Source organism: Scylla paramamosain, chromosome 8 (assembly GCF_035594125.1).
Source record: "Scylla paramamosain isolate STU-SP2022 chromosome 8, ASM3559412v1, whole genome shotgun sequence".
NCBI classification, from domain to species: Eukaryota; Metazoa; Arthropoda; class Malacostraca; order Decapoda; family Portunidae; genus Scylla; species Scylla paramamosain.
Window position 1 is genome coordinate 12,428,300 of NC_087158.1, and position 17,500 is coordinate 12,445,799.

At 41.4% G+C, this 17,500-nt stretch overlaps 1 long non-coding RNA gene across 1 annotated transcript in view; it reads right to left on the reverse strand.

The window, feature by feature from the left end:
• Positions 1-16,835, reverse strand: part of LOC135102585 (uncharacterized) — a 119,038-nt gene extending 102,203 nt beyond the window's left edge. Inside the window, exon 1 of the long non-coding RNA XR_010269689.1 lies at positions 16,410-16,835. This is a non-coding gene — a long non-coding RNA (uncharacterized LOC135102585). The remainder of the gene's footprint in view (positions 1-16,409) is intronic.
• Positions 16,836-17,500: the final 665 nt, after the last annotated feature.

Consider the following 17,500-nt stretch of genomic DNA (forward strand, 5'->3'; position numbering starts at 1 on the left):
TCTCTCTCTCTCTCTCTCTCTCTCTCTCTCTCTCTCTCTCTCTCTCTCTCTCTCTCTCTCTCTCTCTCTCTCTCTCTCTCTCTTAAACACACATACATTCTTATATTTCCCTTTAAAAGAAACCTAACACAATGAAAAACAAGAAACTTTATTTGCATCATGAACATTTCTATCAGATGAATAATGAAAAAAAGTATTCGTTATGTGTGGTATTGGAAGCCTTAATTAAAATGCCTGATTAATTCTGTAGATTAAGCTTTAAACTGCCGAATTCTTTACACACACGACACTTTAGTAATCAAATTAAGTAATACTGGTTTTGTGTAACAACGGCTATTATTACACAAACAATCCTAACATACTGAATCACGCAATACACTATAAGATTGCCACGCGAGGCTGACCTTCTTGTGGTACGGAAGTAATAAGCACTCCTGCTGCTACACAGACACACAGGGAAGCGTTGCAGTGCAAGTCTTAAGAGAGTAAAAAAATAACTGCTTCGTGGACAGACACTCAGGCAAAACACACACACACACACACACACACACACACACACACACACACACACACACAGATAAGTGAATAAATAAGTAAATAATAATAATAATAATAATAATAATAATAATAATAATAATAATAATAATAATAATAATAATAAAATCAAGAAATAAAGAAATAGGCAAAGTAAAATCAAATTAATAAAGAAAATATAATGCAGTAAAACAAAAACAATAAAATGCAAAAAAATAAAAATAGTGTCTACTCGTATAAACAAAACATAACAGCATCAAAAGCAGAAACAACAACAACAACAACAACAACAACAACAATAAACATCCCCAAGCCAAAGAACCCCCATCAGAATTACAAGCCAATACAACTCAACACAACACACTGCATCAAAAGACTCAGCGACGCGGCCAAGAGTGACGCCGTTTCTTTGCCTTGCTGTCACGTTATCTTGCAACCGTGACGGACGATCCCGTGGCGTGACAGTAAGTCGTATCGTGTCCCGGCGCTACACTGTTTTGCCAGGAGCACTGCGTGGCGGTATTAAAAAGTTCCGCGCGGTGATATTAAAATGCTGCTAGATACGCTGGAATTAAACGTACGAAGAAAGAGAGGTTATAAAAATGTTCAGGAGTTTTATATGATTGGCTTTCGTCTGTAGTATTCATAAATCATGTGTTTCAAAGCGGCTCATTCCACTTAACTTGGCGGAAATCTGATGGAAGAGCGACGTTATTGTAGGAGGGTTTTATTTCCTTCTTTACATATTGCTTTAAAAAGGGAAATATATAGACTGGAAGAAAGAATATCATGCGAATATTTTTTAACTATTATTGTTTATCAGTAACAGAGTTCTTTGTCTGCCTGCCTGTTGGTCTGTCCAACCTCTGTCCAACTGTCTGTCTGTCTGTGTTTGTCTCTAACTATCTGTCTGTTTTACTGTTTGTCTGTCTGTCTGTCTATTTAACCGTCTTCCTGTCTGTGTCTGTCTTTGGTTGGTTAACTCTCTCTCTCTCTCTCTCTCTCTCTCTCTCTCTCTCTCTCTCTCTCTCTCTCTCTCTCTCTCTCTCTCTCTCTCTCTCTCTCTCTCTCTCTCTCTCTCTCACCCACCCATCACTCACTTCCCTTCTCCTCCACTACACTCCTCTCACATCTAGTCCCTTTCTCATCATCTCCCTTATCCCTCCTTTTCTTCCTCCTCTCTCTCACCCCTCTCCCTATCTCCATCCTCCACCCTCCCTCTCTCCCTCTCCCCCTCCCTTCCCCTCCCGCCCTTCCCCATCTGCCTGAGTTCCTGTGAGCGTCGGCGGTGCGTTAAGAGATTGGGGATGAGGGTTTCAGCAAGCGATATCAGAGGAATGCCTGAGGCGGGCCGCGGGAGAAAGAGAAGCTGCTGGTGGTGGTGGTGGTGGTGGCGGCGGTGGAGCAGAAGGCGAGGAAGGTTATGTCGGAGTGAAATGTCTGACTTGTGAATATGGAGAGAAGTTTGTAGTAGCAGAGGAGGTGGAGAAAGGGGAAGGAAGGGAGAAAAGGAAAAGGAGGGAGAAATGGAAGAGGAGTAGGTGCTGTACCGAAGGTCGCGGACACTTTTTTTAACGGTTGCTGTTGTTGTTGTTGGGAGTGTTAATTTACTGAGGCTCTTAAGAACATAAGAAATAAGGGAAGCTGCAAGAAACCACCAGGCTTACACGTGGCAGTCCCTGTATGAAATATACCTACCTATTTCCACCTATCATCCCCATCCATAAATCCGTCTAATCTTCTCTTAAAGCTCCCTAATGTGTTACCACCAACAACATGATTACTGAGTCCGTTCCACTCATCTACCACTCTATCTGAGAACCAATTTCTTCCTATCTCTTTCTTAAACCTAATTTTTTTAAGCTTGAACCCCTTTATTTCTTGTTCTGTCCTGGTTGCTAATCCTAAGAATTTTGCTTACGTCCACCTTGTTATAACCCTTATACCACTTAAAGGTCCCCTCTTAACCTACGTCTTTCTAAAGAATGTAAATTTAACAGCTTCAGTCTCGCCTCGTAAGGAATACTCCTCATCCCCTGTATCCTTTTTAGTCATTCTCCTTTGTAATGATTCTAATAGATCTATATCCTTCCTGTAATGTGGGGACCAGAACTGCATAGCGTAGTCTAGATGAGGTCTGACCAGCGCCAAATATAACTTTAATATTACTTCCGGCCTTCTGCTTTTAACACTCCTAAAAATTAATCCTAATACCCTATTTTCCCTGTTTCTAGCATCTAAGCATTGTTTTCCTAGACGGAGTTCAGAGCTAACTATAACTCCTAAATCTTTTTTTGTACCCTGAACCTACCAGTTTCGTTGTTTATTGTGTACTACTGTGTGGGTTTCCTCTGCCTACGCTAAGTACTTTGCATTTGTTGATATTAAACTGCATTTGCCATCTGTCCGTCCATTCGTTCATCTTATCTAAATCTGCCTGCAAGGCGATGGCATCCGACTTTGACCTGGTTAATCTACCTATCTTTGTGTCATCCGCAAATTTACTAACGTCACTACTAATTCCACTAAGTCATTGATATATATATATATATATATATATATATATATATATATATATATATATATATATATATATATATATATATATATATATATATATATATATATATATATATATATATATATATATATATATATATATATATATATATATATATATATATATATATATATATATTAAAAACAACAATGGCCCTAATGCTGATCACTGTGGCACCCCACCAATTACCTGACCCCACTCAGATTTAGAGCCGTTTATTACAATTCTCTGTCGTCTGTCGCTTAGCCTAACCTTATCCAGCCTAACACCTTCCCATCTATCTCGTGTGCCCTAACCTTTCTCAGGAGCCTCTGATGGGGTACCTTGTCAAACGCTTTAGTGAAGTTCAGATATAAGATGTCATAACTATCACCATTATCTACTGCCTCGTACACTTTACTGTAAAAACTTAACAAGTTTGTCAGGCAAGACTTCCCCTTCGTGAAGCCATGCTGTGACTGATTTATCAAATTATGTTTGTCTAAATGCTCCCTAATGCTCTTCGCTATTATTGACTTCATTATTTTTATTATTTTACCTACAACAGAAGTTAAGCTGACATGTCTATAATTTGACGTTAAAGTTTTATCTCCTTTTCTAAAGATGGGTACTACATTAGCCTGCCTCCACATTACTGGTACCTCACCTGACAAGTGATTTCCTTAAGGCTTCCCAATTCGTGTGTCTCTGTTAACGAGGAAACTTTGCATTCTTTACTTTCTATGAATCACCAAGAAAAAAAGTTTGAGTGAATTATGGCGCCCAAAAACCGAAAAGGCACAGCCTAGGGATATGAAAGATAACGCTACCTCTCCCGCACATAAACTGCGGTGAGGTACAGGACATCAGCCAGCACTGTATCTCAAAGTGAATGCTAAAGCTTTAGATCTACTCTTCACTAACTACTACAGTGGAAGACTGGGAGATCACATCGTAGAAACATGGTAAAAATAACTGGGTATTTTATTTTCTATACACTGAACACATATCAAAACAAACTCCAGGCTGCAGAGGAGACCTGTTACAAGGTTTCTGATTCCGTATTCGTTCCAGAACATCTCATCTGATTCACTGTTAAGAACATGAGAACGTGAGGGAAGCCGTAAGCTTGCAGACACGCACGCCAGAGTTCCTGAGTAATGTATCTGCGCCCACCGATCATCGCTGTTTATAAATTAATCTAGTATACTCTTAAGGGTTTCTATTGACTCGGTCGTATTGATTTCTATACGTTCATATCCTGGCAATCAATCAGTCAGTCAATCAATCAATCAGGTACTCTGTTTTGAAAGACACACTACCGCTTACACAAAACAAATAATTAACTCATCAATAACCAATTATCAGCGAAAAACAAGCAAGCACCACCAACATGTTGACCAGCAGCGGTGTGGCATTCTAATGATGGCATAATAAACCATGATGTGGTGACGGAGTGGTGGTAGGAGGTGGTCACGCCTCGCTCTCCCGCCAGTCCTGCAGGTGGTACTGTAGGGTCACGGAGAGTCTGTCTTTTGAGTGTGTGTGTAAGAGGTGACTCCGCCCTGAGGCTACAAAGATCCTGAACAAGGGCCCACTGAATGTACCTGTCCACAAAGAATGTGAGTCAAAAGGCTTATCCAAATTTGAGAAGCGTCTTGAATCGTCTTAAGAACAAAAGAAAATAAGGAAAGCTGCAAGAAGTCTTCAAGTCTCAACCTGGCTGTCCCTGTATGAAACACATCAACCTTTTTTTTGTTCCACCTGTCATCTTCATCCACTACGTCTTCTTAAGCCTTTGGTGCTACGATCTGTTTTCCCTTAACATTCAGGACACTATAAAGAATATAATTTGCATAGAGACACAGAAAAGAAGAAAATGGAATATGTTTGTCTTTGCTACATTACAAAACTATTTAAGGGAATGAAGCACAAAAAATATGCCTCAAAAAGTTGCAAGTAATTATGGGAAAAATCCAGTCCTCTCTTGAGATTAAAGCTTTCTCTCCACCTGAAGTCCTCTGATCTGCTGACTGTCTCCTTAACACCTGACAACTGACGGACTGTGAAGAGATAAGGGACAGGAAGACTGAGGAAAGAAAATGTAGTTACGGAGATGTAGCAGTTTCATTAATGTTTAGCGTTCGGCTACTGGACAAACGATACTCAAGCTTTATTTTTATTTACTTAATGAATATTAATTACAACAATACATAATCCACTTTTCGTATTTTACTTTCCTCCTCTTCTTGTTTTCTTTTCCCTATTTCGTTCTTCGTATTAACTTATTACAGGGTGACCATTAAGAAAAAAAAAAAGTTCCCTTCTCTAACTCCACTAAAAGTTAAACATTCTCATAAACCACTACGTACATGTTAAGATCTAAATCATCATGACAACGGTGAACGATACCAGTAACAAGCAAGTATAAAGTCAACACCTAAATAAACCCAATTCATTATAACCTGAATACACGTAACCTGGGCCAGCCTTCATTAGCGTGATTAAGTATAAAATCACGCCCTGCTGCCCTTCTTCCCAGCATTGACAGGAGCTGATTGATCGCCCCTTCACTGGAGAGCTCGCTTGACCTACACTAACAATGAACAGAACACCAGAGACACCGGCTTCATCCTCCCCACCACCACCACCACCCTACCAATTTCTCTTTCTCTCTTCCTCTCTTCCTCCACATTTATCCCCTTCTCCCTATTTCACGTATTATGCTTCCACATCTCTTTCTCCACCAATCTCTCCTCCTCCTCCTCCTCGTCTTTCTTTTATTACATTCAGTTTCCTCCCTTGTTTCTCTTTCTATTCTCTCTCCTTTTATTTCTTCTTCGGTCGCATCTCTCTCTCTCCTCTCTCACTCTCTCTCTCTCTCGTCTCTTCTCTCTCTCTCATCTCTCTCTCTCTCTCTCTCTCTCTCTCTCTCTCTCATCTCTCTCTCCTTCTCTCTCTCTCTCTCTCTCACCAGTCTTATCTAACCACTCTCCTCTTCCCTACCTCTCTCTTCATCCCTTCCTCCTTTACCATGCCCATCAGCCACCATTTCTTCTCTCACTTCTCTCTCCTCCTTTCTTTGCTTCCCTTTCCTCTCTCCCTCCATTATCAAGCTCATGTCCCCCTACCGCTAACCTCATCCCCTATCCCTTTCTCTTCTCATTTCGCCTCTCTTTTCTCCTATATCCTCCCTTTACTCTCATCTTCATCATAACTCCAATCTCATCTACTTCTCTCTTTATCTTCCCTCTCCCCTCTCTCTTCACGTCCCTCTTCCTCCACTCTCCCTTCTTCCTTACGCTCTTTCCTCTTCCTCTCCATCATCAGTCTCATGTTCTCAACTCCTCATCTCATCCTATGCCACGCCCTGCATCCCCCGTCTCACCCCTCTTTACTCACGCTCTCCTTCCCCCCACCCACCCTCTCTCTCTCTCTCTCTCTCTCTCTCTCTCTCTCTCTCTCTCTCTCTCTCTCTCTCTCTCTCTCTCCTCTCTCTCTCTCTCTCTCTCTCTCTCTCTCTCTCTCCCAAAGACACGCCGCTCCATTAGTCTCACGCGGAGCAATCAGGTGCCGACCAGCCTCGCCACACAACCATGCTGCTCTTTACAGCCTTGTAGCTATTCTATTTCGCAAACCCACAAAGCCCACCAGTTCCCTAAGGCTTCCTCTCTCTTGCTGGCACAGAGAGGTGGAGAGGGAGAGAGTGTGTGAATGTGTGTATGTGTGTGTTAAGTAGGTCAGGTGGTAGTGGAGGAAAAAAGGAAAAAAAAGTAAAGATGACTAACGATTGTGTTTAAATTAAAACACCTGTTAAATAAAGGGATTTTAATTAGAATGAAACTCTTCGTGGGCATTAAAATATATAAATTAAAAATAGGTGTGTGTGTGTGTGTGTGTGTGTGTGTGTGTTTCTGGGAGAAAAAATAATCAATCTGGGAGAAAAATTAATCGATGCACTTAATTTTTTCTTAATTTTGCATCGAATCAAGCTTTGACAACATGACACCATCTTTGTATAATGAACGAAAGATGAATCATGTAACATAACCTAATCTACGCATAATTACCCTCCGCAGCGTTTGAAAATCTATCCACCTGAAGCCTGACCATCAATAAATCCACTTTTCCACACTGTTGTCCCCAGCACCGCCCAGCCAGGACATATTAACCCTCTCACTGATATGCTTCACTCTTGCTAACACTGAGGCCACTGTAAGAAAATGCTTGCATGGATACAAAAAGAAAAATGATAGAACAGACTGTTCACCTCGTTTAAACTGCAGAACCTACTGTAAGGACAATTTGAGACTAACATATAAGTAAGCGTCTAAGAAGTAATAATTGAAAATAATGTAGAAATGTTGTTAATATGTCACATATAACCTTAAAGACGCCCTTAACGACCCGCGTCACTTCAACTAGAGCCTTTTGTAGGTAGTCCAGCTTCGGTGCAAAGGTGTTTCATAATATGGGTCAATATTTGTCTAGCAGTGAAGGGTTAATGCTACCAGCGCACTTTGAGGTCAGCAGGGATCCCTAAGCTCTGCCACTAAAATTATATCTTCTGAGTGATGCGCCTCCCATAGCCTATAAACCCGCCTCTATGTGATGACTGCACTGAAACAAGCAAACAAACAAACAAACAAGCAAGAACGCAACGCACGCACACACACACACACACACAGATCTCTCTCTCTCTCTCTCTCTCTCTCTCTCTCTCTCTCTCTCTCTCTCTCTCTCTCTCTCTCTCATCTCTCTCCGTCTCTCTCTCTCTCTCTCTCTCTCTCTCAAGCTCTATTTTCTGGCTTTTTTATTTTCTCAGTTTTTTTTTTTACGATAAGACGATTGATAATGATATATTTTCTAAACAATACAAAGATCATCCTTCTTAGCATTAATAGGTAGTATGATATTATTATCATTATTATTATTATTATTATTATTATTATTATTAATATTATTATTATTATTATTATTACTATTATTATTATTATAGTTATCAGAATTATTACTTACTTATTCTGTTGTGTTTATTATTATTATTATTATTATTATTATTATTATTAGTATTAGTAGTAGTAGTAGTAGTAGTAGTAGTAGTAGTAGTAGTAGTAAACTTACTGTTATCATTATTATTATTACTTTTATTATCATTATCAATAGTACTACTATCACCACTCCTACTACTACACCCACCACCACCACCACCCACACCGCCTCACTGTTGCAGGCGGCGCTAAGATCGGGTATCACCTGCTCACAGCCGGCAAAATGAACACAAAGGCTGGCTGATGCGGCCATTATTCCGGGATAACGTGGCGATTACACATTAAAAAACACGAACAAATCCCTCTGAACAGCGGCTGCGGGATTAGGGGTCACCGCTCCCCCACGCCTCAGGTATAACAAAGGTGGCAGCTCCCTCCCCGACACACCCATCACCACCATTTATTGAAAAAAAGTACACAAATAGGGATACAAGAAAAAAAAAAAAAACAGATTAGGGAGGGGGGGCGGTTACAAAGTACAGGAGACAACAGAAGGAAAAGGAGAAGAGTAAAAGTGACCTCCATCACCACCACCACCACGACTACCACTACTACCTCCACACACCACCACCACCACCACCACCACCACCATTACCACCACTACAGTAACTAAAACTATATAGAATAAATAAATAAACTGAAAATACAAAAAATAAATATACATGACATGAGTTCACTCTTCAAATGGTTTACAGCTCGGGGCACACACACACAGGTACACGCACACGCACGCACGCACTCAATGAATGGACAGTATGCACCCACATGAATGGCACATAAATGTATAAATAAGTCAGGCCGGTAAAGTGGTAAAGTCTGCACGCTAAAATATATAAACAAACAAATAAATAAATGTAAAAGGGATGCTGGATTTTTTTTTCACATACATCGGTTTTTCTTTTATATCATTTGCTTATATTTTCACTTCCGGATACTGTGGTTGTGGTGGTGGTGGTGGTGGTGATGGTGGTGGTGGTGGTGGTGGTGGTGGTGGTGGTGGAAAAAAGTAGGGATAAACACCGTAAACTGCTTTTCGTTATCAGCTTTATACTTGCTAAACAGATACAGTCACTTACCCCTTCCTGGCAGCTGTGTGGTGCGTGGCAGAGGACATGACAAGAATGATCCAAGCATACTGAACAAATAGACTCAGAACTGTAACTAGGAATTACACACAATGCAATCAATAGAAAATATGCCATTACTCTCGAGCTCTTGAGACCTCCAAAAAATAGTGTAGTCTACGGTACTGTGGATGACACCGTTTTCTTTCTCTGAGGGAGAGCAGCCACCAACCTGCCACGGAAGATGAAGTAGATCTGCAAGTCTTTCTGTCGACTGATTGGTGTGTTTATACTTGAAAAGAAAAAAAAAAAAAAATAAGAATAACCTGCTTAGATGATTTCACGTGTCACGGCTTCGGTAGTGCTGTGAACTGATGATGATTTTGAGGGAGTTTTTAAGTTTAAGGAGAACGAGATGCGTGTCTTATTGCAGCAGCACAGCAAGATACACTTTAGAGTCCTCAACCTTGCATACTTTGTCTCACTGCTTTATCCTCAATTTAATTTACTTTTGCGTTCTTTAACAGCTCATATACACCTTTTTCTCTTGCTACCACTCGTTCTCTATTTCTCCTCTCCCTTCAAGTCAAACCCTCCCCACTAATGTTCAATCATCAAATCCCACATTTCTCCGTCCTATGTGATCACCTGAATTCTAACCTTAGAGATTCACAGCACATACCTTCTTAATCAAACCAGTGAACAATACGCTCACTTCCCTCACCCACTCACTACTCGCGAAGCACAGTCACAGATTGCACGCAACACGTACCCTCACCCTGCAGGACGGCACCAACAACACTCAACCAGTATGAGGAAGAAAATGTCACTGACCAGTCAACTCTAGTGACATTTTGACAAGGAGTCCGCACTATTTTCTTGAAGACTGTACTGGAAGTTTTGGGTTACAACGAGTTAAAGTAAATGTTATGTTAGGTGCCTCTAAACGTCACGCTTTTAACAAACTCGTCTCTTTTTTTTTTTTCCATTTCCTTTTGCTTTTATTGTTTACGAAAGACATCATGACAGAAAAAACTCCCAGGCTTTACAACAAGATCACAGCGGAACTTCCTGTGACCCAATAGAACAAAGATGAGGTTAGTATTCAGGAATTTTCACCCCTTTAACAGGACACGTGCCATTAGAAGAAGAATTAAATGTGCTCTAGATTGATAAGTGCAACGGACCGTCGACTCAGCGGTGGTCTGGCACGGGCGCTGATGATTATGTTTTTTCCCGGGTGTTCTGTGCTGGGTGTGTGGCGTTGCAGTAGTAGTAGTAGTAGTAGTAGTAGTAGTAGTAGTAGTAGTAGTAGTAGTAGTAGTAGTAGTAGTAGTAGTAGTAGTAGTAGTAGTAGCAGTAGTTGTAGTAGTCATGGGAGGAGGAGAAAGAACAACAAAAGGAAGGAACAAAAGGAAGAGCAATAGGAGAAAGAGAAAGATGAAGAAGAGGAGGAGGAGAAAGAATAATGGATTTTTTAACTAATATAAAAAATAAATAAATAAATAATCAGAGGAAAAGAAGAAAAAAGAAATATGCAATGAAGCAAGAAAGAAAACGAAGCAAAAAAAAAAAAAGAAAACATGGGTGACAAGTGTAAAGAATGTGCATCTCGTTTTTCTTATTTATTTATTTTTCCTCTAATCTCTCTCTCTCTCTCTCTCTCTCTCTCTCTCTCTCTCTCTCTCTCTCTCTCTCTTCTCTCTCTCTCACTCTCTCTCTCTCTCTCTCCCTCTCTCTCTCTCTCTCTCTCTCTCTTTTAACGCTTCTTCTTCGTCTCATTGTTTGGCGTGTCTGTTTTTAACGAACCCCAAGGTCGCGTGCTGGACTTCATTTATTCTGTCCTCCACGAATACATTTCTTTTATTTGTTCATTGTTTTCACCAATTTGCACGTTGTATTTTTTACCATCATTTCCTGTTAGTTTCTTTTTTCTATTGTTATTCGTTTTTTTTTTTTTTCGTTTTCTTAACTAATTCACTGATCTTCCTTCTACTCATCATATATTTCATCTTCCTTTCTTCCTCCTCCTCCTCCTCCTCCTCCTGCAGCTGCTGCTGTTGCTGGCTGTTGCAATCACTCAATGAATCAATCAATCACTATAAATTTCTTGATTACTTCTTCACTCCTTAAGAGTCCATTAACTTGCGAAAGATTGGGAACCGCTTATTACACAGGCCTGTATTCTGAAACGCTTTGCTCTCTCACTACGCCTATTTTCAAAGGTTACAGAGATGATTAGCCGAGTTCTCAAGAATTTCTCCTGTTAATAATGAGGAACTCTTTGTTAATTCTTTTACTAGAACCGTATAAAAAAAACATCCTTGAAAACACGTGGAACTTCAACCGGAGCCTTTTGAACAAAATGGAGGTGCAGCACGGAAGTGTTTTTAGAATAATGGTCCATACTATTGTAATGTACCCGCTGCGATTTGGAGAGCTTCGAACTCTCATAGAATTATTTTGAAAAATCTCAGAAATTATCATTCGAGTTCTCTAGTGTGTTCGTTTCCCACTGATAATACAGAATCATGAAAACGCCCCTTGAAAATGTGAATGACTTTCATAGGAATCTGTTAGACGTGGTCGAGGTATGGAGCCGAAATATTTGAAAATGCGGTCTTAAAAAATAACGCCCGTTTTTCCTCTGACATTATTGTGTGTGTTTTTTTGTCGTTTCCTTCCTCGTGACACTTAAATATTTACCTCCTCCCTGACTCACTAGTTCAGTTTTACGAGTTTGTTCTTAATTTGTACATTCCTTCACGTACGTTCCTTGCTAACACCCCAGATGAGAGAGAGAGAGAGAGAGAGAGGGAGAGAGAGAGATAGAGAGAGAGCGAGAGAGAGAGAGAGAGAGAGAGAGAGAGAGAGAGAGAGATGTTGTAGTTCGACTCTCTCTGGGCAGTCGTGCTGTCCTTTAAATATGAAATCGTTCTTAACACAGGATTAACGTATCGCCAGCTCATATGGGAAGGTGAGGAAAGGAGAGGGAGGGACACAGGTGAGAAAGAGAGGGCACTTGAAATCACGGAAGTCCGAAGGAATTGTGTGTGTGTGTGTGTGTGTGTGTGTGTGTGTGTGTGTGTGTGTGTGTGTGTGTGTGTGTGTGTGTGTGTGTGTGTGTGTGTGTGTTTGAACATAACCTTGAATCACGCTCTTTAGACTCTTCCTGATGGGCTCTGAAACACACACACACACACACACACACACACACACACACACACACACACAGCAATATCCAAACCTCCATCACCATCACGTACACACACACAAGCACAGCCACCCTCAACAACCGACACTCACCTCGCTCAAGGCAACACCACCCACTCCAGGAGACATTGTCCATTTCGCCTTGGTTCTCTCAGTAAGCGAGATAATCCTTGCTACTTCCACGGCCGGGAGGGAGCGAGAGAGCCACAAGAGAGAGAGCACGGGGGAAGAGCTTGGCAGGGTCAGGTAATGGCAGACTCACTCGACCCACTCTAGACTCACTCGCCTTACTCACATCAAGTCCCCCACATCCTACTACTGCCGGAGCGAGGTAATCAAGGTTGTGGTGCCCCCGGGAGCGACTACAGGCCGACGGAGGGACAAAGGAGTTACTTGGGAAGGTGGAGGTATGTGGGGAAGAGTGTTCGGGCGGAGGTGGGAGAGGTGAAGGTCCATTAGGAAAGAGAGGGCGGAGAGAGAGAAGGCGAAGACCAAGATGAGTTGTAGGAGGGAAGAGATAGTGGAGTAGGAAGAGGAGAGATAAGAAGGAAAATAAGAGATGAACGGAGGAGTGAGATGGACATGTGATGAAGGAGAGGAAAGACTAAATAAGAATGAAGCAAGGGATAAAGTGAGGAGCAGGAGAAAGAAGACAACTACCTAATAAGAAGATAACTAACAAGAAAAGAAAAAAACTACTGGAAGGAAAAAAAAATCAGTAAAAAGAAAACAGAGGAGAAAAAAATAGGAAAACATCAACAGAGAGAGGGAAAAATAAAAATAGATGAAAAACCGCTGGAAAGAAGCAAATCGAGAGAGAGAGAGAGATAGAGAGAGAGAGAGAGAGAGAGAGAGAGAGAGGAGAAGAGAGAGAGAGAGAGAGAGAGAGAGAGAGAGGAGAGGAAAATCACAGAAGAATCGAAATGAAAAGTGATTAAGGGCGCGGAAATGAAGAGGAAAGCTGCGGAAGGGAGATAAGGGCGATGAGCTAAGGAAGAAGAGAGAGAGAGAGAGAGAGAGAGAGAGAGAGAGAGAGAGAGAGAGAGAGAGAGAGCAGAGAGAGATAGAGAGAGAGAGAGAGCTGGAATAAGATCAGGAGGGCGAAAGAACATTGGTGCAGAAAAGAAAACGGACAGCAGGAGGAGGGAGACGGCACGCGAGGTTATATGGGGAACTGAAGAAGATAAAAAAAATAAATAAATAAATAAATAAAAAACAGGGTGTTGGTATGCTGGTGGCGCTTACTGACTCTGGGATGCGTCTGGAAATCTCGGGATAGCGTGAAAGGTCGCAGACTGCCAACCTTTCGTAAATATGCCATGCTTGTGTAACATTTTAATACGGCAAGGGGCAGAAATAGCACAGCCTGGTCTCGTCCCCTCGGCTATGCACGGGCGTCAGGAGTTCAGTTGCCTCTTTTAGTATTCCTTTTTCCTAAGTCTCGTGGCATTTGAGAGGCTTACTGATGTTAGTCCATGCAAGAGAAATATTAGTGTGTTAGGTTATGTTTTTCATTTTATTTTTAGGTAATACTTGAGTGGTGTCAGGAACGATATTTTTATTCTTTTTTTTTCCTCTTTTTTTTTTATTAATGTCTGGGGCTGTGCTTGGAGTTTTTTGGTGGGATTTTTTTTTCTTTTTACTTTATTCTATTTGTTTATTTTTTCAATGGGATGGAGGGATGGACAGACAGGGAAGTGAAGAGATTAAGATAAGGCGGCGGCAAAGTGTTAGAAAATTAAATCAGTAGAATGATAAAAAAAAAAAAAAAAACAGAGCAAAAGGATTAAAGCAAGAAACGAAATGATCGGGAAAACAAAAACAAGATGTGTCGGCTCACCACACCATCACGGCCCCTACCACCACAACCACCACCATAACACACCACCACCACCATATTGCTCAGTATGCTGCGGAAGCTTAATGCGAGAGAAGCCTTAGGGAGTCTTGTAATTATCACCGCGTGTTTCAAATATTGTAGTAAATATTATCTCTTACCTTCATCACAGTGTTCCGGGAAATTAGTTGATAATAATAATAATAATAATGATAATAATAATAATAATAATAATAATAATAATAATAATAATGGTGTGTGTGTGTGTGTGTGTGTGTGTGTGTGTTGAACAGAATATACATTACCATACAATACTTGCTATCTTCAAAAAAATAAAAATAAATAAAAAAAAAATGAGTACGAGTGAGCAAATAAATCAATGAAAAATAAATCAGTAAATAGATAAGTAAACAAATACATAGATAAATAAAGAAAGTGAAATGAAAAAAATACAAATAAATAGTTTTGTTGATCAACTGTCGCCTGTACAGTGCGCACCTCGCCTTTTCCCCAGCAACAAAACACCTCGCCTTTTCCCCAGCTATAATCATAACAATAACAAAACAAAGTCACCACAACTTAAAAGGGACAGGAACTAATAAAGAAAACGGGGCGTCACCTAAACACCGAATACTTCCCATCTTCTATCTATTTATTTATTTTTTTATTTAACCAAAGAAAACGGAACACACACCATCGCAACCATTAGCCATTCCTCACGGTTCATTCTTGTTATTGACAACATTATTATTTTTGTACTAGAATATTTTAGGAATTTTCCATTCTAAGTCGTGGTGGTGATTATAACTCGAGTGAACAGAGAGAGAGAGAGAGAGAGAGAGAGAGAGAGAGAGAGAGAGAGAGAGAGAGAGAGAGAGAGAGAGAGAGAGAGAGAGAGAGAATGTTATACGTAACATTTAATTATAACATCCCAGAGTTTACCTCTCTCTCTCTCTCTCTCTCTCTCTCTCTCTCTCTCTCCTACATCGCCCATTACCCCTCCACCGCCACTCACGTCCACCACTCCCTCCTTACCCCGCCGAGAGTCCTCTCCCACCCCCCATTATCCCAGCACCAGCGGCCCCTCCTCTCTCCACTTCCCCACCCCTCCCCCTCCCTTCCTTCACCTGTCCCGCTAACCCTCCACCACCCAGCCAGCTCCGCCACCCTGCCACACCACACCACGTGACCACAGGCTCTTCACTTCTTATGATTAGATGTTGAGTGTTGCATGGTCTCGTGAATTACCGCACATATGAAAGTAAATAATTAAAGACCAAGTACAGAAATAGAGACAATATAAATAGCGTAACAGTAAATGCGTGGTAAATAGTACAACAAAATCTGCAAAATAAGGTACATGTTGTATAATAAAGATATAAAACGCACAAATAAGATCAGTTAGGTTAGAGTATATATATGCTGGATTTACTTTGTATGTAGTGATCCAACCAATTATAATGAAGAGGCAATAAGTGGGCCTTTTTTTTTATGATGTTTTGTTGTCCTTACCCAGAGTCCTACTTAGAGAAAATAATAAAAAAATTATTAAAAAAGATGAAAACACTAAACAAAAGAAAAAAACACCTGCCCCCCTCTCTCTCTCTCTCTCTCTCTCTCTCTCTCTCTCTCTCTCTCTCTCTCTCTCTCTCTCTTTTTTACACACACACACACACACACACACACACACACACACACACATCAAAATTCCCATCAGTTCCCAGTATCATTCCAATAAACTCCTAAGCAAACAAAATTATCCCAAAGTACTTTTAACAACCTTTAGGGAGCAGCAATGCCTCCCTTAATCGCCTCCAATTAAAGGATAAACCCGGGCTGGCAAGCAATAAATCACCACTTGTATACATTACTCAGATAAATCCTCAGTAATCACGCGGTCTTTAATCACTCAAACAAACACGCGACACGCCCCTACTCATTAATCAACGAAGCCCTAACGAGAACTTGATAGGTTAGGTTTCCGCCGCGGTGCCCCCTCCTCCTCTTCCTCCTTCTTCTGTACTCGTAATATCCTGTCTCTCTCACCTCAAAACTTCCTTATGAAAGACTTACGCTTTTGTGTAGCATAGCTACGCAAACAGTCTGCTATAAAAGAACCTCAAGGCCTGTTGCTGCTTGGATTTCCTTTGTCTATTCATCTACGTTCTCACCTTCAAGTCACCAGATGATTTCTTGCCTCCTTTGTCTCTGCCTCTCCGCTCCTCGTCCCCGGCCACGCACGTCACAGGGTCCTGGTGGCCTCGTCCTTCTCGTCACTAAGTATCACGCATCACAGAACAACGGATCGCACTCAATTAGCAAGAATGTTTACCACGGGCACGAGTCTTGCTTCCTTCCGGCGGCACTCCTCGACGCTTCTAGCACTTCCTTTCCTGGTCCTGGTCGGCCTTCCCTCTCTCCTTCCCCCTACCCTCATTACTCCATCCTTTCTTGCCGTGGGGGGAAAAGTTTGGGGGTACTGGTTGTATTTATAGTGTTTGAATGGCTACGTAACTTTGTATTCAGCGTAAGTCTTTCATAAGGAAGTTTGAGGGTTGTGGTGTTTTTATAAATGCATTGGTCGTGCTTGTTTCTTGGCGGAAGTGGTGGTGGAGGGAAGGGAGAGGGAGGTTGGAGCGCAGAGCAAATCTACTTACGTCACGTCCAATAGGAAAAGACTTCCCAAAACAAGCTAGTTACCTCTCATCTCAGAAGACGATAACTACTTCAAAATTATTCAAACTTCCTTCTTTATTCACCTCACTCATCACATTATGGTCATCTTGTATTAGTAGAGAGAAGCAAGTTACCTTGTTACCGTGTAGAGTGAGGATAGTCGAGATGGGAGGAGGGGAGGGAGGGAGGATGTAGGGAGGGGGGAGAGAGGAGAGGGAGGGGTAGGGTGCGCATGTGCCAGCCGGGCGAGAGGCGGGTGACTACGTGGCTGTCACGGGACGGATATTTGCATGAAAGCCCAGACGTTACCTACAGAGATGATAACATTTCGCTGGTATAGAGAAGCCCGCACACTTATACTGACAACATACGTGAAGGTTATGAACGCCCTTGCTCCCAGTTACAGCGAGGAGAGGCGAGGCGTTCCTTTAACCGGACATCACCTGCAGCTGGTTCGCCACTCACCAGGATTTTTAAATTAGCAGATGATTGAAATAAGCCACACACACATCGCATTCATGTGGTGTCGTTACGAAAGGCTAAATAGCAAACAAAATTGTGGAGAAGTGAAATAACAGTAATAGTA